The 20,126-nt window shown below is 44.6% G+C and overlaps 1 pseudogene; it reads right to left on the reverse strand.

Moving 5' to 3' along the window:
- Nucleotides 1-13,113: 13,113 nt before the first annotated feature.
- LOC118075320 (large ribosomal subunit protein eL21 pseudogene) lies at nt 13,114-13,560 on the reverse strand (annotated as a pseudogene).
- Nucleotides 13,561-20,126: the final 6,566 nt, after the last annotated feature.

The following is a 20,126-nucleotide window of genomic DNA, read 5'->3' on the forward strand; positions in this document are numbered from 1 at the left end:
CCTGGAATGCCCCGCTTCTCCTTAGGGTGTCCCCATTTCCATCAGAGAAATGTTGGAGGGGGCGGAGTTATGTGACTCCCAAGCTAAGGAGATATGTAACTATACAACCTTTAGAAGACGCCTGAAAGCAGCCCTCTATTTTTTATAATTTTTGATGGTTTATTATGTTTTTATATATGTTGGAAGCCACCCAGAGTGCTTGGGCAACCCAGTTAGATGGGTGGGATATAAATAATAAAATTGTTGTTGTTGTTGTTTCCTTGAAACATTTGAAGAAATGTTAGAGGGTATGGACTTTGTATTCCCAGCAAGAAATGCATGCTTCTGAGATCTGAGACCTAACCACATATAAAGGTAAAGGGACCCCTGACCATTAGGTCCAGTTGTGACTGACTCTGGGGTTGCAGCGCTCATCTCGCATTATTGGCCGAGGGAGCCGGCGTATAGCTTCCAGGTCATGTGGCCAGCATGACAAAGCCGCTTCTGGCGAACCAGAGCAGCACATGGAAACACCGTTTACCTTCCCGCTGTTGTTGTTGTTGTTGTTGTTGTTTAGTCGTTTAGTCGTGTCCGACTCTTCGTGACCCCATGGACCATAGCACGCCAGGCACTCCTGTCTTGCACTGCCTCCCGCAGTTTGGTCAAACTCATGTTCGTAGCTTCGAGAACACTGTCCAACCATCTTGTCCTCTGTCGTCCCCTTCTCCTTGTGCCCTCCATCTTTCCCAACATCAGGGTCTTTTCCAAGGATTCTTCTCTTCTCATGAGGTGGCCAAAGTATTGGAGCCTCAGCTTCACGATCTGTCCTTCCAGGGAGCACTCAGGGCTGATTTCCTTAAGAATGGATAGGTTTGATCTTCTAGCAGTCCATGGGACTCTCAAGAGTCTCCTCCAGCACCTTCCCGCTGTAGCGGTCCCTATTTATCTACTTGCACTTTGACGTGCTTTCGAACTGGGGTGAGCTCCCGTTGCTCGGTCCCAGCGCCTGCCAACCACATATACATGCCATGTAAAGTCTCGGGGAGTTCCTCCTGTGTCCTGTGTCTTTTTAGAACAGGGATAAGGAACCTTTCACACTTCAGAAGTTGCTGGGCTGCAGCTTTCATCCACTGGCTGGGGCTGGTGTGAAGTGGAGTCCAGCAACATCCAGAGAGCCACAGGTTCCCTATTCCCTACTTTCGAATTAAAACCTCTCCCTAAGTCTCTCTTTAAATGCCTAGACTATTTGAGAGCTGGCACTGATGCCCACGTCACCCACCATTCCTGCTGGCACAGAACCAGTGGCATTTGCAACACACCTTTGAATCTACTTGCATTTTAGGTCTCTGTTTTGCAAAGTGTAATGCATATTTGGGAGAGAGATACTTCCCTGCTTTTAGCTGAAGCCTGTACCAAAAAAGGCATCTAGAAGAACAGTGACGCTGGCCTATTGGAGAGGCAGGATTACTTACTTTTATTATTACGGCCATAGGCCCATATCAAGATATCAACACAAAACAATGTACATCGTACAACAGAACAAAACAAAACAAAAGTAAACAAAATCAATTCCATTCATAAAAATCCTATCCCTATAAATATTATAAATTTACAATTACAAGGTAAAAAATATCACTTAGATCATCTGGTCACCACTATAGATCAAACATTAGGGCAAAAAATCAATAATCATAAAGTAACCCATTTTTCCTCTTGTAGGATAGAACTGCAATCAGGTATCTAGCTACAAGGAGTGATCTACTTGGCTCATTATCCTGTAACAGATATGTTAACTGGGATTCCGAAGTCTTATCCAAAGTTTCAGATATTAAGGGGGATAAAAATCTGGTCCGAGGGACCATGTGCAAGGGGCAACAGAATAATATATGATGGAGGGATTCAATGGATCTGTTGTCACATGCACACAGAACTGAACTCTGGCCTTTCGAGAACCTATTATTCACAACATTGGAAGGAAAGACATTAAATCTTGCCTTAATAAAGGCAAACCTATGGGCTGCGACTGATAGGGATGTCAAATAAGATGGAATCTGCGGGGAGGGCACTATGCCGAGGTTCGATGGTGAACAGGTACCACTTCCCATTATGACATTTTGCTGGAGGTCCATCTCCTCTAGTTTTTGCTTGAGGGTTCTTTTAGCTGTGGCAAGGTCTAGTTTCAACAAGTCCGAAGGGGACAGTTCATAGGACACAATTTTAGTATGGATCGTTTTTGCCCAGGGACTAGGAAACTCGTCTCGCCAAAGACATTGGATCAGATAACGATTCGGAAGCCTGTACCACAGAGACAGCCAATAGCATAGAATACGCCTCCAGAAAATAGTTTCTAGAGAGGAGATTTTTAATTCTAAGCGAATGGCTGAATTACTGACACACTGAGGCAGTTTTAATAGACGTCTCATGAATTGATTTTGGATTACCTCCAAAGGCCTTAAATTTACTGCGGTCCCCCATAGTGGGGCGGCATAGGTCATTGTCGCGATCACTTTGTTGTTAAATACCTTCAAGGCGGATGGAACGTGGAGAGCCCCATCAGAGAAGAAAAAGCGCAAAAGCGCGAAAGAAAGGGCTTTGGCCTTATTTAGGGTATATGCAATATGTGCTTTCCAGCCCATATTGTGTTGGAGATAAACTCCTAGGTATTGAAATTTAAAAACCTGTTCGATAGGTTTCCCGTCTAGTTCCCACTTATATGATTTTCGACTTTTGGAAAAAATTAAAACTTTGGATTTAGATTGGTTTATGGTGAGAAAATTGGATTTACAATATGAAGCAAAAATTTTGAGTGCCCTCCTAAGGCCAATTCTCGAAAAAGAGAGGAGAACTGCATCGTCTGCGTAAAGTAATAGTGGGCAGCGGTAGTTTGCAAGGCGTGGGGCGTGGATGGTTATTTGGGATTCAGCTAAGGGTGCCCTCATATCGCTAATGAATAAATTGAAAAGAAGAGGGGCTAAGATACACCCTTGCCGGACTCCTCTGTTGATGGGTACAGTATTTGTGAGGTCGCCGGCAGGGGTTATTCTCACCCTGGCAGCCGACCCTTCGTGAAGTTGAATCATTAGCCATAATAACCTCCTATCAATTCCCCAGCGTGCCAATTTTTCCCAAAGTAGCCTTCTGGGAATACTATCAAACGCGGCTTTGAGATCTATAAAGGCCGCGCAAAGTTGACCTCGAGTTGGAAAAGTATATTTTTGAGCTAGATGGTACAAAACTAATACATGATCGGTAGTTGAGTGATTTGGTCTAAATCCTGCTTGTTCAGGGCCTATCAGTTGTTTTTCGTCAGACCATTGGACAAGTCTGGTTAACAGGAAGCGTGCATATATTTTCCCAATTATTGACAAAAGACTGATGTTTCTATAGTTCCCCGGATCAGCTGGGGAACCTTTTTTGTAAATTGGAATTATAATTGCATCCTTCCATGTTTTGGGTACAAGTCCAGTTGCGTTGATGGCATCAAAAGTAATAGCAAGGATTTTTGCCCACCAAGCAGGATGGAGTTTTATGGCTTCCGCCGGGACCAGATCGGGCCCGGGGGCTTTGCCGATCTTAAGTTTAGCGATTAAATCCAAAATTTCATCCGGCTCAGTGGCAGGCCAAATAGGGAGGTGTTCAAACAGATCATCAAACGTATAGGTCTTGGTTTCTGTTAGCGCAAAATATTTCCTTAAAAATAGTTCCCAAACTGGGGCAGGGATGACTGTTAAGGGGTACTTTTTAGATCTTCTATTAATGAGGTGCCAGAACTGTTGTGAGTTTTGGGATCTGGAGGCGACTATTAGCGCTTGCCAGCGATTTTGCTGCCACTTACGCTTGGCTATTTTCTGAGCCTGCTTGTATGCAGTTTTGGCTTGTTGATAATTCGGGGGTAATACTAGGGCGCCAGAGAGTTTATACTCATTGTAGATAGTGCAGAGGTGCTGTCTAGCTTGTTTGCATTGCGAGTTAAACCAGGGAGCACCAGTCTTGTATTGGGTCCGGTTAACTCGGTGGGCCGGTACTGTGAAGAAGGATGTGAGATCTTCCATAAACAAAGAAAATACATTAATGATTTTGTCATGTCCATATGAGTCTAGATTTGAGGCAATGTGAGATTGAACTATCTCTTTTTGGAAAAGTTCCATATATTTTTGGGCCTGAGTTGGAGACCATTTTATTCCTTTCACTTGTGCTGCAGCATTTAATCCTATATGTGTGGGATGTGTAGCCTCTACCGGGTGCCAATCCATTGAAAGTTTGGCAACCAACGGGAGGTGGTCACTCAGTTGGACATTTTCTATTTTAAAATAAAAAGGATTTGAAAGTAAGTCTTTGGAAACTATGAAGTAATCTAGCACACTGTTTGTAAATGCGCTCAGGTGGGTGAATTCACCGGGGATATCCGGAGGGCAGTTACCATTTAAAATGATTAAATTTAAACGAATTATCATTTGGTATAAAAGGACACCCGCTTCATTCACTCTGTTATCTTTTGACCGCCTCTGTACATAGAGGGATAGATCCAGATTTTGGTGGCCAGGAGTAACCCACCACTTAGCCTTACTCAATGCCTCCCAGTTTGCAGCCGTACGAGCATTAAAATCACCTCCCAGTACTGAAGGGGTATTTGGGTACTTGGTGTAACAAAGAATTAAGTGCTCTTCAAGCATTTCCCATTTAGAATGGAGGTCCGCTATTTGGCCTCCAGGAGGGAGATAAACATTTGTAATTAGTAACTCAAATTCCCCCCCGGAAATCAGGCCTGTGATGGCATAAGGGGGTAGTGACTGGACAAGTGTAAATTTGGCCTGCAATTTAAGAGAAATGGCAATCAACAAACCGCCTCTAGGGCGTCCGCCTTTAAGGGAGGGGCAGGCTGGGAGTGAAATGAGATCGTAGCCATTTATATCAATTGCCTCCTCTTCCCAGGTTTCTTGCAGGAGTATTATCTGAAATAAATTTATAAACTTCAAAAATTCAGGATCTAATTTTTTCCCCCTCCATCCTGCAATATTCCAACATAAAAATGCCAGGGGGGATTTTCTAGTCCGGCTATTTAGCAGTCAATTCGGATACAAGAGAGGTTCTTTAGTGGAGGGAGTTGCAGTTGCAAAAAAATCTGTTATTTTACTTTGGGAGGATGACGACAGAGATGGGCATCCCAAAGTGGTAACCGTATTAGGACGGTTTGGCTGTAAAGTTGGCATGCTTGTTCCGCTAGAGGTAGCTCCTTGTCCTAAAATAGTCTGTGATTCTGAAGAAGTTGGAGAGCGTAGAGGAGCATTACTCAAGGAGATGGAGGTTAAATCGGCAAAGACAGGATCTCTATTAGAATTGTCATTTGGAATTTGGATAATTTTGTTTATACGACCCATCGGGTCTTCAATCAGATCCGACCTCATATCTTGTACTAAGGGAATTCCTTCCCATAGAGGTTGAGGTGGTCGGGGGTCAACTATAGGATCAGATATTATGGAAAGGTTTCTTCGAGGTCTCATTTGCTGGTTGGGTGTTGTTCTATCCGGAGAGGGTGAGGATTCTAAGGTCGGCATGGATGAGTGTGTCGAGGTGGAATTTAGCTCTTGCTGGGGGGCCAAGACTTCGTCCTTCGCTGAGTCCGTCGGGGGGAGTGGGTCAAAATTTATTAAGGCTGATGTTGAGGGTCCGTCATGCAGATCAGGGCATAGTGTCGATGTTGCCCGGCGCGATAGAGCCTGCTGAAGACATTTGGATTTAGGCACGGGGCTGAATTGAAGGAGGTCCTCTGCTTCTGTCGACGATGATGGAATCAGCTTATTTTTGACCTTTACTTTATCATGGACACGTAAAAGCTGCGATTTAAGCGCATCGAGTCTTTGAATTGTTTCTACTTGTTCATCCCACGGGAGTTCGCCAAAAGAAATGATGAGCGCGCTTTCGTCCAAGGAAGTTTGTAGGATATCAGGTACAGGTGAAGGTTCATTAAGTGGACAAGGGGGTGTTGAAATTGGATGGGGAAGATGTAAAGCGGCATCTTTATCAAGTGTGTCAGGGCAGTCTGTACTTTGGGGCGTGCCATCAGCTACTCTGCATAATAAGGGTTTGATCATTTTATCCACAAACACCCTCGTTGGAATAATGCCAGCCATAATCAGGTCCTTTTTCCGACGTACGATGATGGAGGGGATCTTTGGCGAATGAAAAGCCAAAATCACCTTGAGGGAGCCGTCCTGCTGTACCAGGGGCAGGACCGCATGTATGTCTATTTGTTGGTTCTTGATCTTTAGGATTTTACTGAGGCATTATTTAGCCCCTTCTAAGCTGAGCCATTTTCCTGTTTCAGCCCGGGTGAAAAGGCAGATTTTCTTAGGTTGTAGGACTAGTGCTTGTTTATTTAATTGAGGATTAAGGTGATATTTGTGTTTTCTCGCCTCCGTTTTAACTAAGAGGGGATGGAGAGCCGAAGACTTTTTAACGATGGACGAGTTTTGAAATGTTTTTAGTTCGGATGTTTTTAAGTCAGATTTTTCCACTTTCTGGAGATTTGATAATTGGAGAGATATCTCATCCATTTTTTTGAAAATATAGTGGAGAGTTTGAATAACCAAGTGTAGCTGTTCGCATCTAGGGCAATCCATCAGGTCAGGGGCTGTTCCTCCTTTCAGAGGGGTTTTGTTCCCTTTACTCGGAGAGTTCGATTGGGTCTTTGATTTGGAGGAACACTGGACCATCGCTGTAGGGGATAGTTCAGGGCCTTCTAGCGGGAGGAAGCGATTGTAGGTTTCCACCCCGGCATGGTGGTCTATTTGGTCATTCCCTCTTTTCCCCAGGTGTCTGTCAGTCCTTTTTAATTTTGGTTTTGGGAGCGACAAAGGTTCTTCAAGTTCTCTCAAACGTTTCCCATGACCCATAGCTAGCAAGAGTTAAAAGCCAATTCCTTTAAAATAAGAATTAAAAACCACCGAGGGGAGGAGCTGTAGAACTGGGGCTTACAAGGAGTTTATCAATGCCTTTGAAATAGGAAGATAACAAATGAGGCAATCTTTCACAGCTTGCTGGAACGGTAGGCTCATGGGTTCACAGCCTCCACTCCATCCCCATAAACTTTCCTTCTAAAAGCGTGCTTAGTTGCACACACACACACAGAAACTAAAACGACGTCAATCCACAATTTTTTATCGTTGGAGCCGGCGTCAACAATAAAATATATAAAATGCTGCATGTAAAAATTCTTGCCAAGACGAAAGACTATCAGCTCTTCTGTGGGTTTTTTGCTCACAGTTGCAGTTGTACTAGGGAGGGGATACTTCAACAGCGAGAGTGGGAAGCACTCTTTGTTCCTCCAAATTGTGCCCTCTAGCTTCCCCGCACACACGGCCTAGTAGATTTAGAATCTTCGGAGTCTTTAGATGTTAACAGCCGGCAAGGGGGGCCATACAAGGGGGGCCGGGGGAGGTAGAATGGAGCAATAAATTTCACTGGCTGAAGCCGTAGCCCCAGCTCTTCCTCACCACCTTCGGAGTTTATCGTAGGGCCCTCCGTGAGTCGGTCTCAGCAGAAAGGGAGTAGCTCCCAAGGCCTTGCCAGACCCTTATCAGGTTAGCAATTTGGTTTTTCTCCCGGGAGTTTATCTTAGCCTTGTTATGTTCCTTTAGGGAGTTCTACTCACTCAGCTGCAGGTTTTCTTCAGCTGTCAGTCCTTCTTTCGATTAAAAGGATAATAAAACACTAGTAAAATAATACAATACTGATGCGAAGCTCGAACGGTGCTTCCACTACCGCCGCCATCTTGGCTGGATCTTATTGGAGAGGCAAGCCAGAGACCGCCTTAGTGAACCAATTGCCCTTTCTTGTATCTGTGAATCAGAACAGGGTTTATCACCTTCCAGAAACCGTTTTTAAATAGAACATAGCAATGCCATTCTATGAAAACTCTGTGGCTGCAGAGCATTGCTGTTGGCCTGAAAACAAACCGCTTGCTTTCTCCACCACAGGCAGCATGGGACTGTTATTTTGCAATAACTGCCTATGGTATTAACAGTATCTTCTAATTACATCAATTAACCATAAGAGCAGCACAGTGAAGTGAAACAGCAATTTAGCTTGTTTTGTTTCACTGCAATGAAGTATTGAAATTCAGCTGCTTTTTCCATTTGGAGAACAGAAGACCTTTGCTACTGCGTTTTGTTTTTTAAATGCCAGTTTTTACCAATGACTGATTTAAGCTTATTAATTGCTTTTTCACTATTAAATGAGTAACAAACCTTAGGAGTCCTACTCTGTCCCTGCCAGGACACTCTCCCATTGCTTTGCCCTGTATTATTCGGATCCCTCTGCTATCCCTCTACTGTGACCTGAAGCAGGGCTGTTCAGGTGGTGGCCCCCACATTTCTCAAATGCCCTCCCCGGAAGCCTGCTAAGTTCCCCCCCCTACAGAATCTTAGCAGTTAGAAACAAGTTCTTCTTGTGTGGTGTAGCCAATGTGGTGTAGTGGTTAAGAGCGGTGGACTCGTAATCTGGGGAACTGGGTTCGCTTCCCCGCTCCTCCACATGAAGCTGCTGGATGACCTTGGGCTAGTCACACTTCTCTGAAGTCTCTCAGCCTCACTCACCCCACAGAGTGTTTGTTGTGGGGAAAGAAGGGAAAGGAGATTGTTAGCCGCTTTGAGACTCCTTAGGGTAGTGATAAAGCAGGATATCAAATCCAAACTCCTCCTCCTCCTCCTCTTCTTCTTTTTCTTCTTCTTCTTCCTCTTCTTCTTCTACCACAATGAACATATTTACTTCACCGGTTAAAGCAAAGGCTTGTTTTACCATTATTATTTTTTCATGCTTATTGATTTCTATTTGGCAGCAAGTGATTTTAAAGTCAGGGTTAGAGAATGGTTTGACCTGTTGATAATACGGTATTATCCTGTTGCATTGCATTATGCTACACCTGGCCTGGGGAACTTCTGGACCATGCTCAAGGGTCCTAATTTGTCCCACAAGGTCATTTTTCCCAACTAATACGCCTGCCTCACAACTGACTTCTGGTGTGGGGCAGAAGCAAAGGGAGCCTTAAAAGGCAGGCCCGAATGTCCCTCTGGAAGTGGGGCTGGTGTGTAGTTCAAATAATGCTAAGCCATTGTTTAGGGTTCACTGCAAACCAGCCCAGAGAGTCATTTGTGGGTAGAGGTTCACAATGTGAGGGACTTCCACACCATCACGAAGGACCTTCAAAAGGGCATGTAGGAGATGGGTGGAAATGTCCCAGTTCTCCATGGAAGCAGCTGCACCCCTGTATGCTTTGAGATGTAGGAAAGCCACCACATGGGGGTGTCGTGGGCTGGGAGTCAGCTTCACCTGCTGAACAGCAGCCTGAAGAGGGAGAAGGTGGAATGACTCTACCTGCAGCTGATCAGCCTTCAAGGATGGAGGAGAAGGACTGGTGAGAACCAGCTGGCTTCAGCCCTCTGAAACAGAGTTCTCATTTCCAGTCAGAGACTGGAAACAACGCCTGTGGTTCCTGGCCCTATGTTGCCACTTCCTGCTCTCTGTCTGGACCTAGTGATCATCTGGATTTCCTGACTTCTGGACTGTCTGGCAGTAAGATGGGCCATGGCTCTGGATTTGAGATCTTGAAGTCAATTATTTTGCTCACTCGGTGATAGTACCATAGCAGACGCTCCTGTGATTGAGCTGAAGATGCGCACAATGAATGGACAAAGGCAGGGCCATCTTTACCTGGGGGTCCAAGGGGTGCGGGGCACCTGGGTGCCGAATTCGGAGTGTGTGCCAAATGTATACCTACTGTATACCGGTCCCTCTCAATCGGTGGCAGTGAAAAGCAATAGAGCAAAAGTCCCCGTCCCCCTCCACCGCTCTGTTACTCTATAGAGTCTATAGCGTCAAATATTCCTGATGAGTCAGGAAACAAAAGCAGCTCTTTCCGCTGCGTCATTGTTACAGGTGAGTGATTTGCCTCCTAAAAAAAGCTCAAAAATTTTGGCCTCCCCCCTCCCCAAAAAAAAGCTCAATAAAAGAGTTAATTTGGGGGCGCTGGGTGGATCTTTGCACCCCAGTGGTGCATATGCTAAAGATGGCCCTGGACAAAGACAATGTTGCAGAGTACATAGAGAACATTCCATCTCAGTTCCACCATATAACTAGCGATGCTTTTGGATTCCGCCTCCTGTAGCTGCTTCTCTGCTTTGTGTTTCCTGTGCGACTTAATTTCCTCCCAAGAGAATCGAAAGCTTTGAGGCTCCTTTGTTGGCTATGCAGTTTGCCACCTTAAAAGGGACAGCAGAGTGCATTATACGCAGACATTTCACGTTGCCATGAGCACAGTTTTTGTTTTAGCTAATTATTTGTTTGCTATAAGGGGCAATTGTAACAAAAAGGAGATTATCTCCCGTCCTCTGGACGCTCCTCTGAGAGCTTCTCTTGGTGTCTGGTCCTCTGTAGTCTCCAAAGCAGCATGACCGTTGTCAGAAGGGAAATTGATGCAATTGTGAGCAAAGTCTTATAACAATATATTTGGTCCCTGTCACATTTTATGGATTTCTCTACCTCGCACCCTTCCACCCCCCACCCCCAATGGAGGCTTTGCATGCTGCCTCAAGGCATTTGAAAGAAAGGAACGTACTTTCAGTGGGCAAGCTTCCTTAATATTTTATCATGTTTGTTTGCAAAATAAATGAGGAAGATCTGTTGTATGTGAGGTGGGAAAAGCCCTGGCCCTACCATGAAATATTTGTTTTGTGTTGGATTTATGCTACTGGGATTTTATTGATTATTTCTCGTTTTATTTTATTTTGCTTCCCCCACACCCCACCCCCACCTCACCCCTTCCACCATTGTAATGTGACCATCAGAAGGTTAGCCATGGTTGAGACATGATCCTTTTCCCAGAGCAATACAATTTGTAAAATTTGCATATCATTCTAATGAAAAACCAAACAGCCTTTTAAACACCATTTTATGTTATTTTGTGTTTACAAATCCCGTCCGTGTTTCTATAAATCCCATTGACTTCAGTGGGTTATTTGCTCTCCTTTTCTCTTTCCTGTCTTTTGGATTCTATTTGTTCTAGATACTATTTTATTGTATTGTGAAAACTTTAATAAAAAACTTTGGGAGAGGGGGGAAGAAAGTGGAGGAAATATAATATTTACTACAGTAAAGATACCCGAGGTAAAACTGATCTTTTTTTTTAATGCAATATTAGTACAGCCATGTGAAATATTCAAGCACTAATTTTGAAGACTTGCATTCTCATTTAATTAGTTCCAAATCCAACTGTATGAAGAAGAGAGAGCTTATCATGACATTTACAAATGTCTGTCCCATATGCCAAGCGTTTAGGGAAGTTTGTAATGTTTGATCATGTTTTTAATACCGTGGTACCTTGGTTTACGACCTTAATACATTCCGGAAGTCCGTTCTTAAACAAAGCGTTCTTAAACCAAGGTGTGCTTTCCCATAGAAAGTAATGCAAAATGGATTAATTCGTTCCCGACTTTTAAAAACAACCCCTATATCAGCAATTTAACATGACTTTTACTATCTAACAAAACCATTGATCCATAAAATGAAAGCAATAATCAATGTACTATACTATAAAAGCAATAAAACAGTATTGTAGATGATATAAATTAAAAAAAAATTAAAAAATTCTTACGTGCACTGATGGTAGTCATTGTTTGGATCATACCTGCCAAGTTGCTGTCAGAGAAATAAGGGACCGGGCCGGAAATAGCAGACCGGAAGTAGCGCTGCCGCCATTTTGGAACTGGGCGGAGCATGCTCAGAAGTGACTTTTGATGCTGCTTTGCCCAGTTCCAAAATGGCCGTCGCGCCAGAAGTCGCACTGCAGCCATTTTGGAACTGGGCAGAGCAGCATCAAAAGTCGCTTCTGAGCATGCTCCACCCAGTTCCAAAATGGCTGTTGTGCCAGAATAAACCGGGGAAAAACAAAAAAATCCGTTTTTTCAGCTAGGAACAGCTGGAAAAACGGGGATTTCCCGGGGGAAACGGGAGACTTGGCAGCTATGGTTTGGATGGGGGGCTTTTATCCATTTCCACAGTCACACAATCAATCAATCAATCCATCAGTAGCTGAACTGGGATCCACACAGATCCTGCCCCCATGCTGCTGCAGGAAATGCTCCCTAGAGTGCGCACCTCCCGCAGTGGCATGGGGGGGGGGGGAGATGGCTGGCAGGTGCGCAGCTTCCCTCCCTCACGGCTGCGGGAAACGCCATGACAACCCCCTTCTCTGCTGCCGGACAACGGAAGTGTGGCACTCAAAACAGAAGTGCACCCCCAAACAGAGTACATTTGTATACCAAAAAAATACGCAACCTGGAAAAGTCATTTCCAGGTTTGAAGTGTTCGTAATCCAAAAGGTTCATTAACTAGGCTGTTTGTAACCTGAGGTACCACTGTATTCTGTTTGGAGCTGCCCAGAGTGGCTTGGGAAACACAGCCAGATGGGCGGGGTATAAATAATAAATTATTGTTATTATTCCCTTTGCCTTTAGCAAAGAGCTCTCTAGGCTTTCACTTGACATCAAATAGCATGTGGCAATGTGGCTTTCAATCTACATGCCAGGTGAAAACACAGCTCCTTCCATGAATCCTCCGTTCAAAAATGAGGATGAAATCGGCACTTAGAATCATAGAGTTGGAAGAGACCACAAGGGCCATCCAGTCCAACCCCCTGCCAAGCAGGAAACACCATCAAAGCATTCTTGACATATGGCTGTCAAGCCTCTGCTTAAAGACCTCCAAAGAAGGAGACTCCACCACACCCCTTGGTAGCAAATCCCACTGCCGAACAGCTCTTACTGTCAGGAAGTTCTTCCTAATGTTTAGGTGGAATCTTCTTTCTTGTAGTTTGAATCCATTGCTCCGTGTCCGCTTCTCTGGAGCAGCAGAAAACAACCTTTCTCCCTCCTCTATATGACATCCTTTTATATATTTGAACATGGCTATCATATCACCCCTTCACCTTCTCTTCTCCAGGCTAAACATACCCAGCTCCCTGACCCTAACCCCTTCCTAACATCCAGTTCTGCATTTTGGGTTGAGAGAATCATAGCATTGGTTTTTTGGTTTGTTTGTTTTAAGTCTTCAACATGGTATTTCATTTTGTTCATACACACACTATGCCATAAACTCATATGGGATTGGTTCCAGCAGCCTGCCACTCTTTCTCACAAAGTGGGGCTTCTCTTGGAGGAGCAGGCTGGCATTTTAGTTCAAACCAAATTCCCTTTTCCTTTGCTTCTTTTTTCTGTCTCTGCTCTTTGAGTCCGTAATATGCTCAATTCGCACATTAACTCTCTTGGCCAGAATCTTGCCCTTACCTTTCTTCTTCACAATAATGCCCACAGCATGCTGGGTAATGCTGTATGTGTATACCCTTCCTGTCTTGCCATGGTCACATTTGTGGCGTATGCCTTTCTGAATTGTGCCCTTGCCCTTTATGTCAACAATATCACCCTTATGATAGATGCGGATATAGGTAGCGAGAGGGACCACACGATGTTTGCGAAAGGGTCTTGAGAACATGTAACATGTTCCCCTCCTCTTCCCCTCGGTGTTGGTCATCTTGATGGGTTACTGTAAGATGGCGTCCGAGGCCGAAGAAAAAAAAATGAATCATAGCATTGTTGATCATCTAGTCTAACCCCTGCAATGCAGAAATAGGCAGCTGTCCCAGACGGGGATTCGAACCCGCAACCTTGGCGTCCACAGCCCCACGCTCTCCCCAAGTGAGCCACCCTCTTTTTGTTCAGCTCCTGGGCACCTCCGATACGGACAGAGCCTGAGAGCAACACATGTGGATTAAATCTTATTAAATCCTGAGCTCTCAGGCTGGGCAATAATAGATGCAATTCAAGGTAGGAAATATGACTGTACACAATTTTAAAAGACCGCTTATCTGAAGAAAACAGAACACGAACATGACATTTTAATCCGGTCAAGGGTTTAAGGCTGTCCTCTTGCTGTCCGCCCCTCACTGCCTGGCCCCCAACAGCCGCTTCAAAGGCTAGGGAAAGGTTGCTTCCAGGTGGTAATGGTACCCTAATTAAAATGATAAACAGTTTTTCGCTAAGGAAGAATTCACCTGTGTGGACTGACTCCCGTTGAAAAGGAAAAGCCAAAGAGGCTGAATTTGGGGTCTACTGCTTTGAGAATAAAATGGATGGGAGAAGGATTCGGATAATAATAACACGCAGCAGCAACTGATAACTTGAGGAAAGCACAGGGGAAGGGAAGTCGACCATTGAGGGATTAGTGTCAGGAGTATGGGCAGGAGTCAGGCTCTGGGGCCTGTAGTGCTTTGCAGGACTGGGGCCTGCCTCAGCTTGTGCTGGAGAAGCAGGGAGTGGCCACTCAGGTGAAGACCTCAGCTTGTGCTGGAGAAGCAAGGAGTGGTCACTCAGGTGAGGCCACTTGATACCTCACTGCACCTGGTGGCAGGAGCTGGGAGGGATAAAAGCTCAGCATTTCCCTTCAGCTCTTTGCCACAGCAACGCTATCCCTGCCTGGTTGCCTCTGGCCTCTTGCTCCTTGGACCCTTGCCTTGCCGACGCCTTGCTCCTTGGACCCTCGCCTTTGCTGACGCCTTGATCCTCGACCCTGAGACCTTTGCCTTGCCGATGCCTTGATCTTCGACCCTTGGACCTCTGCCTTGCCGATGCCTTGATCCTTGACCCTTGGACCTCTGCCTTGCCGATGCCTTGATCCTCGACCCTTGGACCTCTGCCTTGCCGATGCCTTGATCCTCGACCCTTGGACCTTTGCCTTGCCGACGCCTTGCTCCTTGACTCCCAGACCTTCACCTCTGCCTTGCTCCTTGACCCTGCGACTGCCTGCTGCTGGACCCTCAGCCCTGCACCTGTTCCTGCTTCTACACCACCATCTTGCCTCTGGTCCTGACGTCCTCAGCCAGGGCTTCAACCGCCCGCTGACCGGACCGTGACAATTAGTTTGTGAACTGTTGGATGAATTGTATAGTATTCTCTTTGGGAAATGTATAGATATTTTTTGTAAAGGCATTTGGGGTCTACTGTTCCCCTTCTTCTGTGCCATTGTTATTCAGAAGACAGAACAACACAGGAGGCCCCTGCTACCACTTTAAAGACCGAGGGAGCCACTCTACTGCAGAGCTGGGAGAAAATGGCTCAGATGTCTAATAGCTAACCCTGAAACCAGAAATTATTTTGCAGGCGCCAGTGCTGTTGCCATGGTTTCCAGGAGGCAGGAACTCCAAGGTCATTCCCTGGAAATCCTCGAGGCCTGATGCTGCCAGCCCAGAGATCTCCTCAGCCTTCTCCATGTCCTCTTCCAATCTTCAGCACAGCTCCGCTGCTGCTGCTGCTGCCGCCACCTGAGCAAGAGGCCCAGAGAGAAACACCTGGCGTTCTTTACGCACTCAAACAAATCACAATATTAGGCAGAAATGTGCCGTCTCTGGAGTTTCTCCCAGCAGCCTGGCAATGTCTGGCCACGTCTGCAGATAATAAAATAATAATAATAATAAATTTATTATTTGTACCCAGCCACTCTGGGTGGATTCCAGCAAAATATTAAAAACACAATGAAGCATTAAACATTAAAAACTTCCCTAAACAGATGCTTTAGGAAAGCCAGAACAATGTTGGGTTCTCCTGGTGCCCCCCTGTGGATAATGGCATGACTACCCTAAACAAGGACAGCAATAGTAATTATTATTATTATTATTATTATTATTATTATTATTATTATTTATTTATTTATTTATTTATACCCCACCCATCTAGCTAGGGCAGCTTCCAACAAAAGATTAAAAATACATTAAAACATCAGTCATTAAAAACTTCCCTTCAGATGTCTTCTAAAGGTCAGGTAGTTGTTTATTTCCTTGACAGCATTTCACAGGGCAGGCGCCACCACTGAGAAGGCCCTCTGCCTGATTCCCTGTAACTTCGCTTCTTGCAGGGAGGGAACCGCCATAAGGCCCTCAGAACTGGACCTCAGTGTCTGGGCTGAACAATGGGAGTGGAGACGCTCCTTCAGGTACCCTGGGCGGAGGGATGAGATCCAGAGGGATGAAGGATTAGATCTGGAGGGCACACCCTCTGCAATAGCAGGTGGAGATGGGCTTTCCTTCTCAGCGCAGCCTTAGCCGATGGGTTTGCATAGTCCAGGAAGAACAGAAGGAAAGGTCACGAGGAAGCGGCTCATTCCATGGTACAAGAAGCAGAGAGTTTGAGTAGCAATGCAAAGGACGGGTGAGAATCCCAAGGACCCTAGAAGGGGGAGCGGAAGAGGAAGCTTTCTATCAACTTGCCTGAGCTTCTCTTCAGAGGCTCTTTATTATTATTATTATTATAATTATTATTATTACCCCACCCATCCAGCTGGGTTGCCTCAGCCACTCTGGGCGGCTTCCAAGACACACAAAAATAAGAATAAAACATCAAACATGAATAGTAACAATCAGATCCTATGTAAAAAGTCACAATAACTTTAAAATAAACAACTTATACCAAATAAAGCAATATGCAACAATGCATTAGAATCCAATAGTAAACACTAAAATTAAACATCAGCAGGTAATTATTAAACAGTTTACATTTAACAATGACAATAAAGAATTACTCATCCATAATTGAAAAAAAATAGCAGCAAATCACAATACAGTGGAACCTCAGTTTATGAACACCTCGGTTTGCGAATTTTCGGTTTATGAACGCTGCGGACTCATCTGGAACGGATTAATTCACTTTCCATGACTTTCAATGGGAAAGTTCACTTCAGTTTACGAACAGACTTCTGGAACCAATTGTGTTCATAAACCAATGTACCACTGTACATAAAATACCACAAATCATACAAAACTATGTAAAGATCCCCTTCATAAGATCCCCTCAATGTCCAAAGTGAGTGGTGATCTTCTTCGTAGTGGCCCCTCGACTTCCATCTTTCCAGGGAGGCTCAACTTAGGGCCAAGCTTGATTCCCCCTCCCCCAGCACTGTGAAGACACTTTGAATGGCCCAGATCTTCCCGTGTGCTTTATATCTGTATTTTCATGGAATTGTAGAGTCGGAAGGGACCCTGAGGATCATCTAGTCCAGGCACGTCCAACAGGTAGATTGTGATCTACCAGTAGATCACTGGATGTCTGTGGTAGATCACTGCTAGATCATTGGCACCCCTAAAAAAAGCTCACCCAAAATTTTCCTCCTCCCTAAAAAAAAGCTGAACTATGACCTGAAGCCCTAAACAAAAATGGGCCTCCCTCCCTCCTAAAAGAAGCTCAACAAGTTTGACCTAAACCCAAAAAAACAGGGCTTCCCTTCCTTAAAAAAACTCAACAGCTTTGACCTGAACCCCCCAAAAGGGGGTAGATCATTCCCAGTTTTTAACTCTGTGAGTAGATCAGAGTCTCTTGGGAGGTGGCCACCCCTGATCTAGTCCAACCCTCTGCAATCCAAAAATATAAAGCTGTTCCATACGGGGACCGAACCTGCAACCTTGGACTTATCAGCACCACGCGGTAACCAACTGAGCTTTGAGAAGAAGTATTTCTTCCATCACTCTGTCTGTTTTTATTACTTTTAATAGATTGATTATCATGTTAAAGTGCTATGAAAAATGGCTTGGCTTGAATGGAGCTATAGAAATCATATAAAGACATGCATTGGCACACATACCCCAGTGGTTCAGGACTCACTGAAGGGAAAGCAACGAGGAATCAACCAACCATTCCATTTATTGATCCAGTCAACAGACCTCACCATAGCACATTCATAACATTAAAAATGAAGCTGCAAAATTATTGAATATCCCTGCAAAATGGGAAAACATGTTTAGGATTCATTCGGTAAGATTTTAACTTCTATCTTCATTGATCTGAGCAAGTGTTTAGCTGCACAATTCTTCTTTCTTATCTGAAAGGAGACAACGAGCTTAGTGTTCCTGGGACTGTCTTCCAGGATACAAACTGGTTACTGGATACAGGTAGGTAGCCGTGTTGGTCTGAGTCGAAGCAAAATAAAAAAATTCCTTCAGTAGCACCTTAAAGACCAACTAAGTTTATATTTTGGTATGAGCTTTCGTGTGCATGCACACTTCTTCAGATACTGTATACTGTACTGTATCTTCAGATACTTCTTCAGATAGTGTATCTGAAGAAGTGTGCATGCACACGAAAGCTCATACCAAAATATAAACTTAGTTGGTCTTTAAGGTGCTACTGAAGGAATTTTTTTATTTTGGTTACTGGATGTTGTTGTTGTTGTTTAGTCGTTTAGTCGTGTCCGACTCTTCATGACCCCATGGACCAGAGCACGCCAGGCACTCCTGTCTTGCACTGCCTCCCGCAGTTTGGTCAAACTCATGTTCGTAGCTTCGAGAACACTGTCCAACCATCTCGTCCTCTGTCGTCCCCTTCTCCTAGTGCCCTCAATCTTTCCCAACATCAGGGTCTTTTCCAAGGATTCTTCTCTTCTCATGAGGTGGCCAAAGTATTGGAGCCTCAGCTTCACGATCTGTCCTTCCAGTGAGCACTCAGGGCTGATTTCCTTCAGAATGGATAGGTTTGATCTTCTTGCAGTCCATGGGACTCTCAAGAGTCTCCTCCAGCACCATAATTCAAAAGCATCAATTCTTCGGCGATCAGCCTTCTTTATGGTCCAGCTCTCACTTCCATACATCACTACTGGGAAAACCATAGCTTTAACTATACGGACCTTTGTCGGCAAGGTGATGTCTCTGCTTTTTAAGATGCTGTCTAGTTACTGGATGAATCAAACGCTTTCTGGAGATCTCAACAAAAGTTCCAAAATAGTAAAGTTAGAGAAGAGGGGATCTCGCTGAAATGTGCAAAGAGGAAGGGAATGCATTGTGAAACAAGCTCTGCAGGTATTTGGTCTGAGAAGTAGAGGAAGTGCTTATTGACAAAGGTGTGCAGGTTTTATTGGCTACTGGGCATAAATTTTGAAAATCCGTATCTTTGATCTACTGAACAGTAAAAGATCCAGCCTTGCCAGGACCGTATCAACAAGGTTGCAAAGGAACAGAATCCAGAACACACTTTTATTATTATTTAGCATCTTCATCCATAATCTGACATAGGGATCTAGAGATGATGGATAACCCAGGAGAGAGAACAGGGAACAAATGGAAGCCAAATCTTCAATTCTGAAAACCAGAGGCCATGGACTAGCAGTAGAACATCAGCTTTGCATGCCCAGATTCAATCCCGGGCATCTCCGGGTAGAGCTGGCACCCAGTCAGTGGAGACCCTCCTGAGCTAGACAAACCAATGGTCTGACGTGGCATAAAACAGTTTCCTGCTGTTTTTGTGTTCTAAGCCCCAGGCTCTATAAAATCCAGCCTTGCCCCTAACCTCACGGCTGTAGCTCCTGTGCAACTGGGGAAACCAAAGATTATCCTTCAGAAACTTGATTGAAAGTTTTGAACCCTTTAATTGAAACTCAACATCCAAATTTGAACACCATATAAAAGCCGAACAGGTGACTTAGCAGCAACAACTTGCGATCCTTCCGTGTAGCTGACTAGCAATCCTGCTATCATGTGAATTTTCAATAACAAAATTCCCAGGAAATTCCCAAGGTAGGGAAATTTCATAGGAACCTGTTAAGGGTTTCTGAGGAATTTTAACTCTTTGAGGGGTAAACTCGGGGCCGGATTTAGGTTTGGTGAGGCCCTAAGCTACTGGAAGTAATGGGGGCCCTTTCTATGTCTAGCTGTCCTTTGTCAACAACAAATTGTTGCTGTTTTTGTGTTGAATAGATGCTATATGGTAATTTATGGACCTCATAGGTATCTAAGGCCATTTGCACATGTTGCCCTGCAACCAGTCCATGCAGAATGGAGGCACCCTATATATAGAAAGGAGCAAAGCAGGGATATTTGAGGAAGCAGGCTAGCAGGTGGGGCCCATGACTTACATCATAGGAGCCTACACAACACAAAACACGGTTGCTGCATGTAGGTTTTGTTTTATTTGTTTTTTTTATCTTATATTTTGGAAATGTACATCCAGGTTTTTTTCCTTTAAAATTTTTTGGGGCCCCCAAGAGAGTGGGGCCCTAAGCTAGAGCTTGTTCAGCTTAAACTGCACTGCCCATAATCTTTGAGCATGTGTGTGTTTGAATGT

The sequence above is a fragment of the Zootoca vivipara genome, chromosome 15 (assembly GCF_965207765.1).
Source record: "Zootoca vivipara chromosome 15, rZooViv2.hap1.1, whole genome shotgun sequence".
In the NCBI taxonomy this organism is placed as follows: Eukaryota; Metazoa; Chordata; class Lepidosauria; order Squamata; family Lacertidae; genus Zootoca; species Zootoca vivipara.